Source organism: Cryptomeria japonica, chromosome 4, assembly GCF_030272615.1.
Source record: "Cryptomeria japonica chromosome 4, Sugi_1.0, whole genome shotgun sequence".
NCBI classification, from domain to species: domain Eukaryota; kingdom Viridiplantae; phylum Streptophyta; class Pinopsida; order Cupressales; family Cupressaceae; genus Cryptomeria; species Cryptomeria japonica.
Window position 1 is genome coordinate 49,840,760 of NC_081408.1, and position 17,316 is coordinate 49,858,075.

The following is a 17,316-nucleotide window of genomic DNA, read 5'->3' on the forward strand; positions in this document are numbered from 1 at the left end:
GGGATTAGTGGGATTATAGGATTATGGGATTAGTATTGATATCCTCCTCTCAAATGTGGGATTATAGGATTATGGGATTAGTATTAGTCCTTGGGATTAGTAATGTGGGATTAGGATTATGGGATTAGTATTGATATCCTCCTCTCAAATGTGGGATTATAGGATTATGGGATTAGTATTAAATGTGGAATTATAGGATTATGGGATTAGTATTAAATGTGGAATTATAGGATTATGGGATTATGGGATTAGTATTAAATGTGGAATTATAGGATTATGGGATTAGTATTAGTTCTTGGGATTAGTAATGTGGGATTAGGATTATGGGATTAGTATTGATATCCTCCTCTCAAATGTGGGATTATAGGATTATGGGATTAGTATTAGTTCTTGGGATTAGTAATGTGTGGTTAGTATTAGTTCTTGGGATTAGTAATGTGGGATTAGTAATAGTTTTTCAGAAAGACTTAAAAATGAGATTCAAAATTGTTAAATCCTTCCGAAGTAATTAAACGATTCATTTGGTAGTGTTATTGGAAAGATGCGAAATGGTTTAGGTTTAACAAATCATTCTCTTTTTTAAAGTTTAAACCGTTTATCCTCTCCGAGTGATATTGGCGAGATGTGCAATCTCAACAAAATCGTTCTTTTTAAAATTAAAACCATTTTACCTCTTTTTATTCTTGTTCTTTAAGCGGAATAATCTTTCCTTACAAGTCAATTTTGAGTCACCGTCAATTTGGTGGACAAAACTAGATTCTTAAAAACCAACCTACGCTCTAGAATATGCAGGCCATTTGCAAAAATTTAAATATTGTTTACAAAGTGATTTGTTGCGCCACACAATAAAGCTCTATCACAAGTGCTATATCAGCCAACACAATTGAAAGGATTATAAAGAAAAGGAAGGATATTAATTATTTACACAAAATGTCCTCCTCCATAATGGAAAAGAAGAAATACACATAAAAGTGATAAAAAAAAAAAATTCGCCACTAAGTACTTGAATGCCAAAATTAATTATATGAGAGGCTGTTAAACACCAAAATGAGAGGCTGTTGCAATCAACCGATATATCAACAACAATCTTCTAACAGAAAAATAAAATTAAAGATCATTGGCGAGTGACGAGGCAAATGCTGAAGCTTACAAACTCTCAACCCTCCCAAAATCAACCAATATTTAAGTAATTCAATATATGATAAACCAAGAGAGTCGAGAGGCTGTTGCAATCAACCGATATATCAACAACAATCTTCTAACAGAAATAAAATTAAAGAAAATCATTGGCGAGTGACGAGGCAAATGCTGAAGCCTACAAACTCTCAACCCTTCCAAAATCAACCAATATTTAAGAAATTCAATATATGATAAACCAAGAGAGTCGCAAATGCTCAAGCTTACAACTCACAACCCTACTAAAAGGGGGCATGCAAAATTTTAATTATGTTGCATTTAAAAATATGGATAACAGGAACTTCTCTATATGAAAATTTGATCATAAAAGCTTCACCGCCACCTACAATCTACAACAGCGACTCCCACAGCTGCCAGCTCAAAACCTTGTGAGAGCTCGAATCAGAGGCGTACTGCAGCTGGATCAATCGAATATTTCAGTCACCCACTATAATAATTTGTAAAATAGAGTTCACTACAGTTAACTACCAAATGTACAAGGTCAAGGATGAAACCTTGCACCACTTCAATCCTTTATTGAAATTTCACCGTAGTTTGAGGAATAAATATTGTCAAAACCTTGGACCACTTCAATCCTTTATTGAAATTTCACCGTAGTTGGGGAATAAATATTGTTACGCTTCATCCTTTTTATTTCGCTGCAATAAGCTAGGTTGACGTCAGAATAATAAGCTAGGTTGACGTCGGAAAATAACTTTAAGCTTTGCATTAATTATGCTCACAAAATAGACAAGATTCAGAGATTAACAAGAGTTCTTGTTACAAATCCATTGAACTCTATCAGAACTACGCCGGTACAATCAAGCGTATCATCATCCCACCTATATAAAATTTCCTGATATGGTTGCTAACTTCCCTTCCGTCAGGGGGATACTCCGGTAGAGAAAACCCCGATATGGTGCTAACTTGCCTTCCGTCAGGGGAATACACCGGTAGAGAAAACTGTCACCACTCCTTTAGAACACACCAGAAAAGGCTGATAATGAATGATCATTTCTCCGTTAAGTTACACTTCACAGAATGAAATGTTTTCTATTGCCATTCAACCCATCTGTTCAATGGGAAGAAAATCTAGCCATACTTGTATCAACTAGACCGTACAGAATAATCTGTTGAACAAATTTTCAGACCGACCTAAAAATAGAAAAACAAAATCCCCATTTATTCATTTACACTTCACACCACCAAAATGAAATGAAATATGTTCTACTTCCGTTATCTGTTCAACATACTGCCGTTATCTGTTCAATGCAAATGGGACTTCTAGCAATAATTTTATCTACCAGACTGTATACAATGTTCAATGCAAATGGAACTTATAATAGCAATAATTTTATCTACTAGACTGTATAAGAATGTTCAATGCAAATGAAACTTCTAGCAAAAATTTTATCTACTGACTGTATAAGAATAATTTGTTGAACAAAGTTCAGACCTTGATGACAAGCTTACCTTTAATTTAATTGGTGATGGATCTGTCAATCAACTAAAGAAGCCCATTAATTCTTTTTCCAGCTCCGTCGCACTCCCCAGGGCAAGTCTCCAATTTATGTTGTACTACACCGAACTACATCATTTATTCAACTACCAAAGCTAAAGAACCAACTCTCTAATGAGAGCACAGTTCTCGGTCAACGATATTGCAAAAGCTAAAGCATAATAATTATCTCAAACATCATAACAGGGCGAAAATCGGGAATACGATGCTGAAATGATAAAGCTACAGCTGTTTGTACTGTACGATGTCGCACAAATAAGCTTATCACCTCTTGAACAAACCTGTTGTGTAAAATTAACTGTAGACCACTTTCTACTACCGTAAGTTCACGGGGAAAAACATAGTTTTACATCACTGCAATAACCTATGTAGGAGTCAATATATAAGTTGAATGCTGTTGACAAAGATGCTCACAAGAAACCAGAGAAACCACACAGTATTTTTCAAATTTCACAAATCCTTAAGAACCCCATAATGTACGCTGATAATGATCAAGCATAGCCAAATCTCGTGCCACCTAATCAGCACCATGTTGATAACCCAAGTAGGGAGTCGATGCAACTAAATTTCAACATCCTTTGGAACCCCATATAAAGTACGCTGATAATGATCAAGCATAGCCAAGTCTCGTGCCACCTATTCAACACCATGTTGACAGCCTAAGGAGTCAATACAACTAAATTTCAACATCCTTTGGAGCCCCATAGAATACGCTGATAATGATCAAACATAGCCAAATCTCGTGCCACCTATTCGACACCATGTCGTTATTTCCAACGCAACAATCTGTATAGAGTAAGTGCAAACCGAAGACTGCTAATTAAACAGGATCAAAACATTTATTTTAAGTAATCAAAGACAGCTGAAATCAAACCAGGGAGTAGAAATTTCACCCTCTAATGCCATAAATGAACGCCGTTCCCTTTCAGAACTGGATGAGGAGGTCTAGGAGGTCTCCTTCATCTTCTCCTCAGATAAATAAATGTGAATGAAATATTTGTTGGTTCTCCCATTTGTTCGATGGGAATGAAAATCTAGCAAAAGTTATAACCGTGGACGGTAGCGACTAATAGACTAAACAGACTTTAAAACATTAATAACAAATCAACTTTTCAGTTCGCACATAATTCCTCAAAGAAAAACTCATTAAATTGCAACTTACAACCTTCCTTCTACAACATCCCACTAAATTCGCTTCCAAAGAAGAGCGATCAAAAAAGGTTCGTCAGATTGATCATTACACCTCAACCTTCCTTCAGAAAGCTGGACCAATCGATAGCACACCAAAATCTCAAAACGGTTTATATAACTTCTAACAAATAAATTCTTCGTGTACAAATCTAACTGTAGACGACTACAATAAATACAAAGAAAAGAAAATAGGCTTTGTAAGAGAGCACATTGCACCACTTATTCCTGTTACTTCACTGTAATAACATATAACTCGGAGTCATACAACGCCATGTTTAGTTCACTAGTCACCATCTGTTTAGACAGAGTACATTGTAATGCATAAACAAAGACAGGGTTGAATTCAAATCAGTTCTTTTAAGTAATCATAGAGAGAACATTTAAGGGAAATGAGAATTTCTTATCCTCCGCCAAAATTGGTAGTTGCATTGTTTTATAGCTGTGAACCCCAAACCATGTCCACTGTGGAGCGCTCTCTCTCCCCTGTAATATACCTATTAAGCCGTAAAGACAAGAATGGATTCCTCCTCTATCAAGTGCCTAAACCTTGACCAATCGAGTGCTCCAACAAAACCACAAGACCGTTTGCATAACATCTTAAACACAACTATTAGTACGGGGAAAAGAAAACAGTAGACATTACAACCCATTACTACTACTAGCAAGAGAATAAAAATTGTACCACTCATTACTGTTACTATAAAAACATAGCTTCCGAGTCGCCTACTGACCACCTGCATAGACAAAGTACATTGCTTTGCATAAACAAAAACACAACTCTAACAAAACTAAAATAAGTTCTTTTAACTATCATGAAAACGGCATTATAAATTCAAATAAGGGAGTTAAAAATAAGTTTTTATCCTCTTGCCAAAATTAGGAGTTAAAATTGTTTTACTGCTGAAAAGACCAATGAATGTCCACTGTGGAGCGTTCTCTCTCATGGAAACGCCAATACATGTCAACTATGGAGCGTTCTCTCTCATGGAATATACCTATTATCCCAGAAATTGAAAAAATGTACGGCTCCTTTAAGTACATCGAACTTCCTTTAGAAACCTGGACCAATCGAGTACTCCAACAAAACCACAAAATAATTTGTATAATATTCAACAAATAAGTTCATCTTACGTACAAATCTACTTCTAGCAAGGGATAAAAATTGTACCACTTATTCCCCGTTACTTCACTGTAATTACAAAGATCGTTGTCATACAACTCCTAATCAACGCCATGTTTAGTTGCCTGCTCGCCATCTGCTCACACAGATAACATTGTTTTGCATAAACAAAGACAACATTCTATCTCAAAACTAAGATCAAATCAGTCCTTTTAACTAATCACAGCGACAACGTTGAATTCGAATCAGGGAATTAAAATTTCTTATCCTCCGCCAAAAAATTAGTAGTTGCATTGTTTCATGGCAGTTAACACCAAATCCATGTCCACTGTGGAGCGCTCTCTCCCCTATAATAAACCTATTAATCCAGAAATATAAGAATGGATTCCTCCATCATCAAGCGCCTCAAGTTTCCTTCAGAAACCTGAAACCTGGACCAATCGAGTACTCCAACAAAACCACAAATCAATTTGCATAACATCTAATGAACAAATCTACTTGTGTAGAGTTCACTGTTGACAACTACGGGTAAGTGCAAGGGAAAAATAGGCATTGTAAGAGAACATTATACCCCATTATCACTTCTAGCGAGAGAATAAATATTGTACCAATTAATCCTGTGGCACGAATAAGATCGGAGTCGAACGAGACAACAGATTGATCGTTACCTCAACCTTTAAAAACCTGGACCAATCGAGTATTCCAACAAAAACTCAAAACAGTTTACATGATACCTAAAAAATAAACTCATCTTATGTATAAATCTACGTCGAGACATTAGATCCCATTATTACTTCTACCAAGGGAATAATAATTGTACCACTGTTACTTAACTATCATAACATAGCTAGGAGTCGCACAACGCCTATTCAGCGCCTACTCGCTATCTGCATAGACAAAGTAAATTGCTAAACAAAAACACGACTCTAACAAGACTAAGGTCAATTAAATTCTTTTAATTATCATAGAAACGGCATTGAATTCAAATCAGGTAGCCAAAGAAATTCTTATCCACCTGCCAAAATTAGAAGTCGTAATGTTTTACTGCTAGAAACACGAATACATGTCAACTGGGCAGCGCTCTACAAACCTGCTTCTAGCACGGGATAAAAATTGTACCACTTGTTCCCGTTACTTCAGTGTACCAACATAAATCGTACTGATATAAACACCTATTCAACGCCATATTTAGTTGGCTGCTCACCATCTGCGTAGTTTACATTGTTTTGCATAAACAAAGACAAAAATCTAACAAAAGACTAAGATTAAATCAGTCAAAACTAGAAGTTGCACTGTTTTATAGCCGTAAACACCAAATTCATGTCCACTGTGGAAGGCTCTCACTCCCCTGTCTCCTCTATCAAGTGCCCAAACCTTCCTTAAAACATCTGGACCAAACGAGTACTCGAACAAATCACTGTAGACGACAACTATAGTAAGTACGGGGGGAAAAAATAGGCATTGTAAGAGAACATTACACCCCATTATTACTTCTAGCAAGGGAATAAAAATTGTACTACAGTGTCATAGGTCGGAGTCGCACAACGCCTACTCACCATCTGTATAGACAGAGTACATTGCTTAGCATAAAAAAAATTACAAGTTTAACAAAACTAAGATCAAATAAGTTCTTTTAACTAATCATTGGAACAGCATTGAATTCAAATCAAGAAGTTCAAGAATTTCTTATCCTCCTGCCAAAATTGAGAGCTGAATTGTTTTACTGCCTGAAACACCAAATCCATGTCCGCCATGTAGAGCGCTCTCTTACATGTAATATACCTATTATACCAGAAATTAAAAAAATGAATTCCTCCTTTATCAAGTACCTCGACCTTCCTTTAGAAACCTGGTCCAATCGACTACAACAACAAAACCACAAAACAATTTGTATAATATTCAACAAATAGGTTCATAGGCGTTGAGCGAGACGTTGCACCACATCATTACTTCTAGCAACGGATAAAATCATACTACTTTCCTGTTACTTCACTGTAACAAAATGTCGGAGTCATAATCGCCTATTCAACGCCATGTTTAGTTGGCTACCTCACCATCTGTGTAGAGACAGAGTACATTGCATTGCAAAGACGGAGACTTTTCTAACAAAAAAATAAGTTCAAATCAGTTCATTTAACTAATCATAAGAGTTGAGAAATCCTTATCGTCTGCCAAAATTAGAAGTTGCGTGGTTTTATAGCTATAAACACCAAATCTATGTAGAATGTGGAGCGCTCTCTACCCCCTGTAATATACCTGTTAACCCAGAAAAATAAGAATGGATTCCTCCTCGACCAATCGAGTACTCCAACAAAAACCACAAAACAGTGTGCATAACATCTTATGTACAAATCTACTTTGTATAGTTCAAAAAGAAGATAAATTACCAAATTATTACTTCTTGCAGGTGGATAAAAATTTCTTGCACTTACAACAGTCACTTAACAGTAATAGCATAGGTCGGAGTCGCACAACGCCTATTCACCACCTTCTGACCATCTGTATAGACAGAGTGCATTGGTTTTCATAAACAAAGACAACTCTAAGAAGAGTAGGATCAAATAAGTTGAATTCAAATCAAGGAGTCAAAAGAAGCTCTTATCCTCCTTCAAAAATTATAAGTTGCATTGTTTTATAGCTGGAAACACCAAATCCATGTTCACTGTGGAAAGCTCCCTCTTACATGAAATATACCTATTAACCCAGAAAGAAAAAAATGGATTCTCAAGTTAAGAGTTGACATCGTTCAATGCAAGAGACCAAAATTACAAACCCACCAGCCGACCTATCTATATGATACAAAACCGCCCTGCAATTGAGAAAGAAAACAGATCAATTCCTTGACCTTCCGTTCAAGCTAAGATTTTCTTCCGCTTTGAGAGAAGTGAGAAAGTATATTAATCATTACCTCAATATTCCCTTCGGTTTCGTATGAAGTGCAGTTGCTAAGCAACCATGATATCAAGGATGAATCTTCATCAGAAGAATAAAAACCAGAAGATGAAGAAATACACATTTGGCCAGTGACTTTTAAAAAGTTTAAAAGCCTAAAACTCGCAATTTTGCAATATCCGATATCAAGGAACAAATGACTACTTACAAGAGCCCATTAAGACTGCGCTATATGGGGTACAGATTACATAAGCCTCGCTACTTGCAACAATCAACAGCTTGTTCTCATTTCCCACCTTTCAGTGAAAAGCTCAGAATTATAAAAACTGCAGCTGAACCAATAGAATGTTGTAACCACCCACCAATAGAACAGTTTGCCTAAAATCATCTCAAAAAACTAATTACCTCAAGGACAGAGAGTTTACAACAAACGACTACCAAAAGTACAAGAGAATTAAGCGTATTGCACCACTTTAATCCAAACCGTGTGTTAGGCTGTGAGAGCTACGAAACACTGCAGCCTATTCCAGTGACTTCACTGCAATAATAACTTATGTCGACATCATATGCGTTAAATGCTCTTTGAATAATTGTACTCAGAAAACTAAGATCAATTCAAATAAAGAAAATAGAAATTGACACCCTACTGTCGAATGACAGTTGTTTCCACAGCCGACTCCAAATCCATGCCCATCCTGGAGCATTCTCTTACCTAAAGAAACGAAACTTGAGACACTTACAGTTATCCACAAAGTTACCTCAGTGCTCAATTATCCAAAACGTTAAGACCTCAGACCTCAAGGTAAACTGAAACTTTAATTTACTTGGTGATAAATCAGTGATCTAAACTAACTAGAGAAGATCACACCTCAGCTGCGCAGCCTCTGATTCCCACTGTTCAAAAAAACCTGCCGAAAACGTCCTAGATTGAAGGCAATTGCAAATAATATAAAAATGAATGTGATACAATCGGTTAGGGTTTCAAAGATCCCCGGGTCTCTACAGATGTAGGCATCGACCATTCAGATGTACACAAACCTCCACCATACAGAAACACAAACCAATTAGGTTACCTCACATCATGTACCGTTTCTCAACCTAATTGCAGGAGCTAATTAAAATATTAAAGAACTTGTACCAATAAAAAGTTACTTACAGATTACCGAGAGTGATGAAATCCACAGCCATCACTGTTTTCGCTCAAAACCCTATGAAATAAAACCCTTATGATAAGGTAAGGGGAAAAAAACCAATCTTGCACCACACCAATGATTGTAGTGAAACCCCTAAACACCGTAAAACATAACTATTTAACTAATTTTAGTTCCATTCAATCAACCATTATACCCTCCAATAAATGATTTCTGCAAATCGGCCAACACATAGTAGTGAAAAAGAAAAATCGAGAGGTGTGTGGTACTCAGATTCGAGGCATTTAAAACCTGTTAATTCTGGTTGTCTTCTCCTTCGGATGAACATCACCTCAACTCTTCTGGCTGGCCTCTCTCGACGGGGTTTTAACTGTCTTTCATCGCCTCGTGAAGATAAAGATAAATCAAGCACCACTTCTCCTGCAGCTGGTCTCACCCCTCCATAGCATAAAGCCCACAAACCCTAAGTTAGGGAAGATCTCCTAAAGACAAAAACCCTTTTTACAGAAAAATTCAGAGAAAAGAAAATCTAAAAATACACAATACCAAACTGCACAAGCGACATTTGCATATAAATACAGGCCAAGAAAACAATTTAGCTCGCAGTATACTTTCATAAGATTTCTCCGTGTCCCAGCTTTTCACTCAGACAGCCTGCAAATGAAGAAAACGGTATGCACCAGCACGATTATATCACGAAAATAAGAGGAAGCGATCTAGCTAGATGTCCTCCCCTCTCTCAAGTATGATCTTTTTACTTTCGTCAATAGCAATTGATTGAAAATTTCACCATACCAACCGATTGAAAATTTCACCATACCAACCGATTGAAAAACTATCAAGTGTAGAATCACGCGATCTGCCTGACCTCAGCGAAAAATCATTACTCTCAGGGCCCGAGAGAGAATTAAGGCTAGACTATATTTCTGTTGAACAGACCAAAACCTAAAGGAAACCACAAAGAAGAAGAAAAGTGAAAAAAAAACCCAAAGTCTAAATAGTAAAAATCTAAAAAATATTGATAATTGAACGAAAACTTCAATTTCCACCATAAAGCCTTCGTTAGCATCTGAACCATTTATCCTCCGAGGAAGCCCTGTCGAAGAAGATGCAGATACATCCATACATCCGCACAAATTACTGCATAAACTGAATTCTCATTAATAGCCATTTTTAGGTGGGATTTCATACGAGTGAAAGAATCGGACCATCAAAATAAGGCGGTGGAAGCTAATCTACGGCTGAAATATTTTCTTTTCTGCCAAATGTCAGGCGATCTTTCCCGCCGACTCAGCATAATGAGACGGTGGAAGCTAATCAACGGCTGTAATATTATCTTCTTTTCTGCCAAATGTCAAGCGATCTTTCCCGCCGACTCTCTGGATTGATCGAATATTGTTATTAACTCATTTTTATTGAGTAAATATATTTTTAAAATTTATTTATTTAATTATTAAACAATATTATTTACAATCATTCAAAAAGACATTAAATTTTTTTGTCTTTAATAATAAATCTTAATTTATTAAATGAAATCTAACAAAATATAATTAAATATATATGTATTAGCTTTTGTCATATCCACTATTTTCTACCAAATGGCATGTTATAATTCTCTCATTAGTGCATTCCACTTTTGAAAATGACGGCAATAATATTAATGTGATGCCAATAATAGTAGCATGAGTTTGCCTCTGAGAATTTGTGCTCTTGAAAGAGAGGTCACAAGTTCAAATCCCACAAAGGGGGTGAGGTGTGTACGCCTCGTTTGTAGTGCAGTTAGGTACCTCCGCAAGGAGTATGAGGTAGTCTCATAGGGCTCTACCCCATCTGTAGACCCATACATAAATGGCTAGTATCGTGGACTATAAAAGACACTTTCCTTTACTCTACTCTATGTATTGAATGAACAGGACTTATAGAGCAACCATATTTATTATGGTTTCCAACTCTAGAATGTTCATTTCTATTTTTGTGCCTTTATCAATGCATTCATCGAATGCATTTCATTTTTTAATCTAGCCAATCATGTAGTAGTATTTTAAAATATTTGCATGCATTTGTATAGTTAAAATTGAAGCACAATTTCTTTTAATTTGTAGAATACTATTTATCACTTTTCCTATTGGTCTTCTTGCAAACAATCATTGCAAAAAATGTGTTTTTTAAAATTTATTTATTTAGTTATTACCCAATATCATTTGCAATCACTCGAAAAGGCAATAAACTTTTGTCTCCTTCATAATGATAAATCGTCGTTGAATTTCACAAAAATCTTATGTCATTTAATGAAATCCCACAAATAATTCTTCTGGAGATAGCTTTGTGTGTGTGTGGGTGTCGTGCTAGGGCCAGCGTACCCTAGCCTGTGTCCTACGCTTCGCTTGCTTCATTCCAGGGGGGTTCTTGTTTGTTGGGGGTCAATTTTTGCTTGCCCGTGGTCGGGTTTTATGGGTTGTCGCAGGGTTTTTCTTTTGCTCTGGGTTGTCGCTGGGGTGTGTGGGGTTTTAGGGTTGGGTTTTCTGCCCCTCTTCTTTTTCTTCTTTTGGCATTTTCTCTGGATCCATGGAGAATAGAGGATTATCCTCTTCTCAGATGGTCTCTGGAGATTTGGATATGGCGGATACGTCTCATTTGATGCATGCATGTGGAAAGCAACACATTGGTCATTCCCAATCAAGGGCAGGAATCTCTTCTTCGAAAGAGCCTTTTCGCATGAAAAAGGTGAATGATTGTTTGGAGAGATCCCAAGATAGTCCAGTTTTGGTTATTCAACTTGAGCAAATTTCAAAGGATGTTGAATATTGGTGCAATCATGCTCTCATATGCAAATTTATCGGTATTTGCCTCTCTATACTTGTTTTAAAGTCTTCGACACACCATGTCTGGAAGCCTGAAGGAGACACGGAGCTACTTATGGCAACCAATAACTATTTTCTGGTTTTTTTTTCCAACCTGACAGACGGCAACAAGGATTTTGAGGGAGGCCCTTATTTTTTCAACCAAGTGGGACTCTTTATCAAACCTTGGCATATTGGCTTTAATTCTACTGAGGAGCTTCCCTCTCATGTGTCCGTGTGGATCCGATTGTCGAGGCTTCCGTTGGAATTCTAGAGAGAAGATATTCTTCACTCAATCTCACTGCTTCTTGGTAAACATGTGGGTTCAGCTTCACAAACTCGAGATCGAAAGGTAATTTCCTACGCTTGTATATGTGTAGAAGTTGATTTAAATAATCCTTTGTCAGACTCTATGGAAATCTGTTTGGGGGCATCTTCTTGGATCCAACAGTTGGACTATGAGACCTTGCCATTTAGATGCAAAATTTGTCATGAATATGGTCATTTACAACGGAGATGTCCCAAAAATAAATCTTCTAAACTAGATGTTTCTGATCCTCCTCACTCTGTTTTGGGGAAAGATAAGGGGAAAGCCCCTATGCCTAATGGTTCTACTGATAAAGATGGCTTCATTCTTGTCAAACCTCAGAATAAAGACAAAGGAAAGAAGAGAACCTGGTTGGATAGGCAAAATGATGTCACCCTAAATAGGTTTAATGTTCTAGAGGATTTGGTCCAATAGGAAGGAGTTCCAGTTGAAATGTCCTTGGGTGCCCAATTTCAGCATGAGGTGTTGGATGGGGATTCCACGAAAGAGGGTCGGGCCCTATCTTTGGAGAATCAACAGGATGTTCAAATGGTTATGGATTTGCCTTCCCATGTTCAAGACAATGGAGATCTTAGAGAGTCACAAGTCCCTGAAGGTGCAGTGGTCATAGCATCTACTCCTCCTTCCACTATAGTGGCCTCAGGTTCAGTGAAGAATAACAAAGCCCCACCTATTTTAGGCTTGCAGCAGAAAACCCTCAAAAAGGGTTTTTTAGACAAACCTTTAAGGAGTGGACGAAAAACGAATCAGGAAAAGGTTAAGCTTATTGGTGATACTTTGGTTGAGTCGGGGTCTGTGAAGCCCATTGATTCCCATTTCTCTCAACCACATAAATGATTGTGCTCTCATGGAATGTAAGGGGGTTGAACAACATCCCTAGACAAAAGGTTGTTCACAGATTAATTGACTCTGAGTCTCCTGATGTTGTTTTTATTTAGGAAACCAAGCTTTAAGTGGATGGTTTGGCCAATTGTGCTTTGCGTGTCTAATCCCAAGGCCTTTGGCAGGGAGTGAGCTCTCATGGCAGTTTAGGGGGGGTTATTTGCTTATAGAACCTAAGGAAAGTTTCCCCTTTATGGTGGTTTCCTAGGAGGTCTTCCATTTCTATGATCGCTTCTAGCTTTGAGACTAGAGAAAGATGCCTCTTCTCTGATATTTATGCTCCTACTGATCTTATGGGCAAGTCTCATCTTTGGGCTCACATCAATCTTGTTCAGGCTCAAGATCCTTTTCTCCCTTGGATTTTGGCTGGAGATTTTAATGTCCTTACTAGTTTGGAGGAAAAGCGAGATGGGTTATTCAGGCTTGATCCTTCCTCAAATTTACTCAAAGATAATATTGGTCTCTTAAATCTCATTGATGTGAAGCCAATTAATGGTGTCTTTACATGGAATAATAGGAGTGGCGTTGAGGCTATCTCTAAAAGGCTCGATAGATTTTTTAGTTTCCTACTATTGGGTGCATGATAGGTGGTCCACCAGTTCAGAAATTCTTGATTGGAGGGGTTCTAATCATTGACCTATTAAGCTTTCTATTACATCTTTTAGAACCTCCAAAAATCCATCTTTCAAATTTCAATTGATGTGGCTTCGTGATCAGTCATTGAAGGATCTTATGGTTGATTGGTGGTATGAAGGGGTGCCTACCCAGGGGCGGGCTATGTACACCTTTGAGAAGAGATTACAACATGTAAAATACAAGCTGAAGAGGTGGAATAAACAATGTTTTGGGAACCTGCATAGACACAAGATGGCGGCTTAATCCAAGCTGGATGAGGTTACGCGTCAAATTAAGGATCAAGGGATGACTATGGAGCTCAGTATAGCTGAGTCCCTTGCTCTAAAAGACTTAGAAGAGTGGGAGTTGCATGAGGAGATTTTCTGGAAGCAAAAGTCTCATGTGGATTGGGTCCAAGAAGGTGATAGAAACACTGCTTTTTTCATAATTTTGTTAAGGGTCGAAGGTATGGTAACTCTATTACCTCTCTCATATCTTCAGAAGGGGTTCATATTTCATCTAAAGAAGAAATTTCTATGGAAGTTGTCAGTTTTTTTTCTTATTTGTTTACCAAAGAGGATCATGAAGCTATGGTGGAAGAGAGGGTCATCTTGAACTGTATTCCCCCTCTTGTCTTTGTTGAAATGAATGATGCTCTCTTGCGCCCCATTTTGTTGTCTAAACTTGAGGGGGTTGTGTTTCAAATGAAAAAAGGCAAGGCCCCTAGCCCTGACGGGTTTCCTATTGAGTTTTTTCAAGAATTTTGGGAGATTATAAATTATGATCTTCTAGATGTGGTTCAAGAATCTCACAGGAATAAACAAATGCTCAAATCTATGAATTCTACCTTCATGGCTCTCATTCATAAGAAGGAGGGGGCTAATATCTTGGATCAGTACATGCCTATTAATTTATGTAATGTCGTCTACAAGATAATCACTAAATTGATTGTTGAACGACTCAAACCTCTCCTTTGCACTTTGGTTTCTAAGGAGCAGGGTGGTTTCATTGATGGAAGACAGATCCTTGATGGAGTTGTGATAGCAATGGAGGCTATTCATTCAATGGCTTCCTCTAAGGAGAAGGATATGTTTATTAAATTTGACATAGCCAAAGCTTATGATAGGGTGAGTTGGGATTTCTTATAGGGTGAGTTGGGATTTCTTATAGAAGATCCTTTTGGCTTTTGGTTTTGGAGAAGAGTGGGTGAATTGGGTTCTTAGTTGTGTGACTTCTACCTCTCTTTCCATTCTTATTAATGGGGAACCCTCAGAATTGTTTAGCACTTCATGGGGGCTTCGACAAGGGGACCCTTTATCTCTCTATTTATTTATTTTCATGGCTGAAGGTCTTGGCAAATTTCTCACTTCCTAGGTGAGACATGGTCTTATTCAGGGCTGGAGTTGGAGTAATGCTCTACCTCCCTATTCTCATCCTCAGTTTGTGGATGACAGAGGTTTGATGGGCAGGGCCAGAATCAATGAGGCAGTGAATTTTAGGAGAGCTTTGGATATCTATTGCAAAGCCTCAGGTCAGAAAATTAATGAAGATAAATTATCCATATATTTCTTTAATACCCCTCGACTTATTCAAAATAGAATTGTCAGGATCCTCAGATTTCAAACGGGGTCCCTTCCTTTGTTGTACCTTGAGATTCCTTTAGATTTGGGGGTTCAACACGAAGATTTTTGGCAAGGAATTTTGGATAAATTCCGTTGCAAGATTAATCATTGAACTTATAGGTGGTTATCCTCTGTTGGAAGAGTGATTCTTCTAAAGACTGTGGTGTAAGTGCTTCCCATTTATAGGTGTTTTGTGCAGACTCCCCCCTCCAGCTTTGTGGGAGAGTTCGATGCTCTTTCTCGTTAATTTCTTTGGTCTAGTAGTTTTCTTTCTTCTAAGTGGAGTTTAGTAAAATGGGACTCTACTTTTAGACCGAGACATGCTAGGGGTCTTGGCCTCAGATCTATTGCTTTGGTTATCAAGGCCTTGGCGACTAAGTTGTATTGGAGGTCGTGTAACAGTGAGGATCAGGACTGGGCCAAGAATTTAACCCACGAGTATCTCCCTGGTGCTAATGATCATGAGGTGCCTCGTCTTAGTTTAGTGGGCAAGGGCTCTGTATCTAGGATACTCTTAAAAAAGGTGCCCAACTTATTAAAGATGACCTTTTCTGGATTTGTAATAAAGGCTTTGAAGCTCTTTTTTGGCAGGACTCTTGGGATGGTCATCCTCCTATTATGTCTAGTTATCCACAACTTCAACCTCTTTGCAACATTTTCACTGATGTTGGATGGGTTAAGGTAGAGAATTTTAAAACAGTTAGGCGCATTGGACAGGTTGAGGTGCCTTGTTGGAAGGATCCTCTTAAATGGCCCTTGGGTGGTTCAGATGAAGATCGGGTGGTGTTGGTTAATATATTGGAGGGCAGGTTATGTAGTTCCCTCAAGGAGAGAGATATTTTGGCTTGGGATCCTAATCCAAAAGGCAAGTTTTATGTTGTTGAAGGTTATGCTCAGCTTGATAGGCAATTGCATGGCCTGACGGATGTTCCTTGGTGGAAGAAGGTTTGGAATAGCTTCTCTTGGCCGAAATGTAATTTCTTCTTATGGCTGATTGCTTAGAGGAAATGCCTCATGTGGGAGAATCTTCGTAAGAGAGGCTTCCAGGGACCATCTTTTTGTTATCTTTGTATGTATAATGAGGAAGACTGCTCCCACTTGTTTTTTCTATGCCATTTCTCTAGGGAGATTTGTCACAAGTGGTGGGAGGCTTGGCAACATGCTTGTTTTTATGCTACCTCCTTGATTGAATTTTGGGATAGCTTGGGCAGACCCCCAACAAAGACCTCTTTTCTTCAAGTGGACTTGGCTATTGAGCAAGCGCTTATTATCTAGAATTTGTGGCTGGAAAGGAATCAAAGGGTCTTTTGTGATTCACATATAGGGAGTCCTCAGCTGTGGCAGAAGAAAGTTAATAGTCTTTAGGAGACAATCTCGACTAAGTGTAATTTGTCTAAAAATGTTGGTCCAGGTGATTATGCTATTGTAAGGAATCTGCAATTGGAAAACATTAAAATGGATTGTGCTGCTGGAAATATATCTCGACATACGAAGCAACGGATAAGTAGAGATGGAAGGTCGATTCCCCCTCCTGTAGGAATCTTAAAAATTAATACGGATGTCTCTTCCCATGGGAATCTTGGACATGCAGGTATTGGAGGTATAGGTTGTGCAATTTTTTTCTTCTCTATTTATATTGGGCAGCACTCTAACAATCTTATGGAGGCCCTAACTATTAAGATTGTTGTTGAGCGAGGTTGTTCTTTAGGATGGAGGAAGATTATTTGTGAGTCGGATTGTTAGATTGTTGTGGACATGTTGAACAAACAAAATCTGAATGATGTGAGCTGGCAATTAGCTTCCATGGTCAGACAGATTTTACATCTGTGTAATACATTGGAATATGTCTCCTTTTGTCATATTCCCAGGGAGTGGAATGGAGTGGTTGATTGTTTGGCCAAGTGGGCTTCAGAGCATATTGATGGTTGGGATTTTAGTGGAAGGGATAGTCTACCTCTTAATTATCTTGAAACTTTAGAT

At 37.9% G+C, this 17,316-nt stretch overlaps 1 long non-coding RNA gene across 12 annotated transcripts; it reads right to left on the reverse strand.

Annotated features, from left to right (window-relative positions):
• Positions 1-1,332: 1,332 nt before the first annotated feature.
• LOC131056804 (uncharacterized) lies at positions 1,333-10,356 on the reverse strand. 12 transcript variants are annotated; one of them, XR_009372188.1, is made up of 3 exons: positions 10,099-10,220; positions 3,589-9,994; positions 1,333-3,481 (listed from the first exon to the last, which is right to left on the reverse strand). It is a non-coding gene; the product is annotated as an uncharacterized LOC131056804 (long non-coding RNA). The 12 variants fall into 12 exon arrangements; XR_009372189.1 differs by having other exon boundaries at positions 1,333-2,331; positions 2,650-3,481; positions 3,589-10,213; XR_009372190.1 differs by having other exon boundaries at positions 3,589-9,703; positions 9,874-10,212.
• Positions 10,357-17,316: the final 6,960 nt, after the last annotated feature.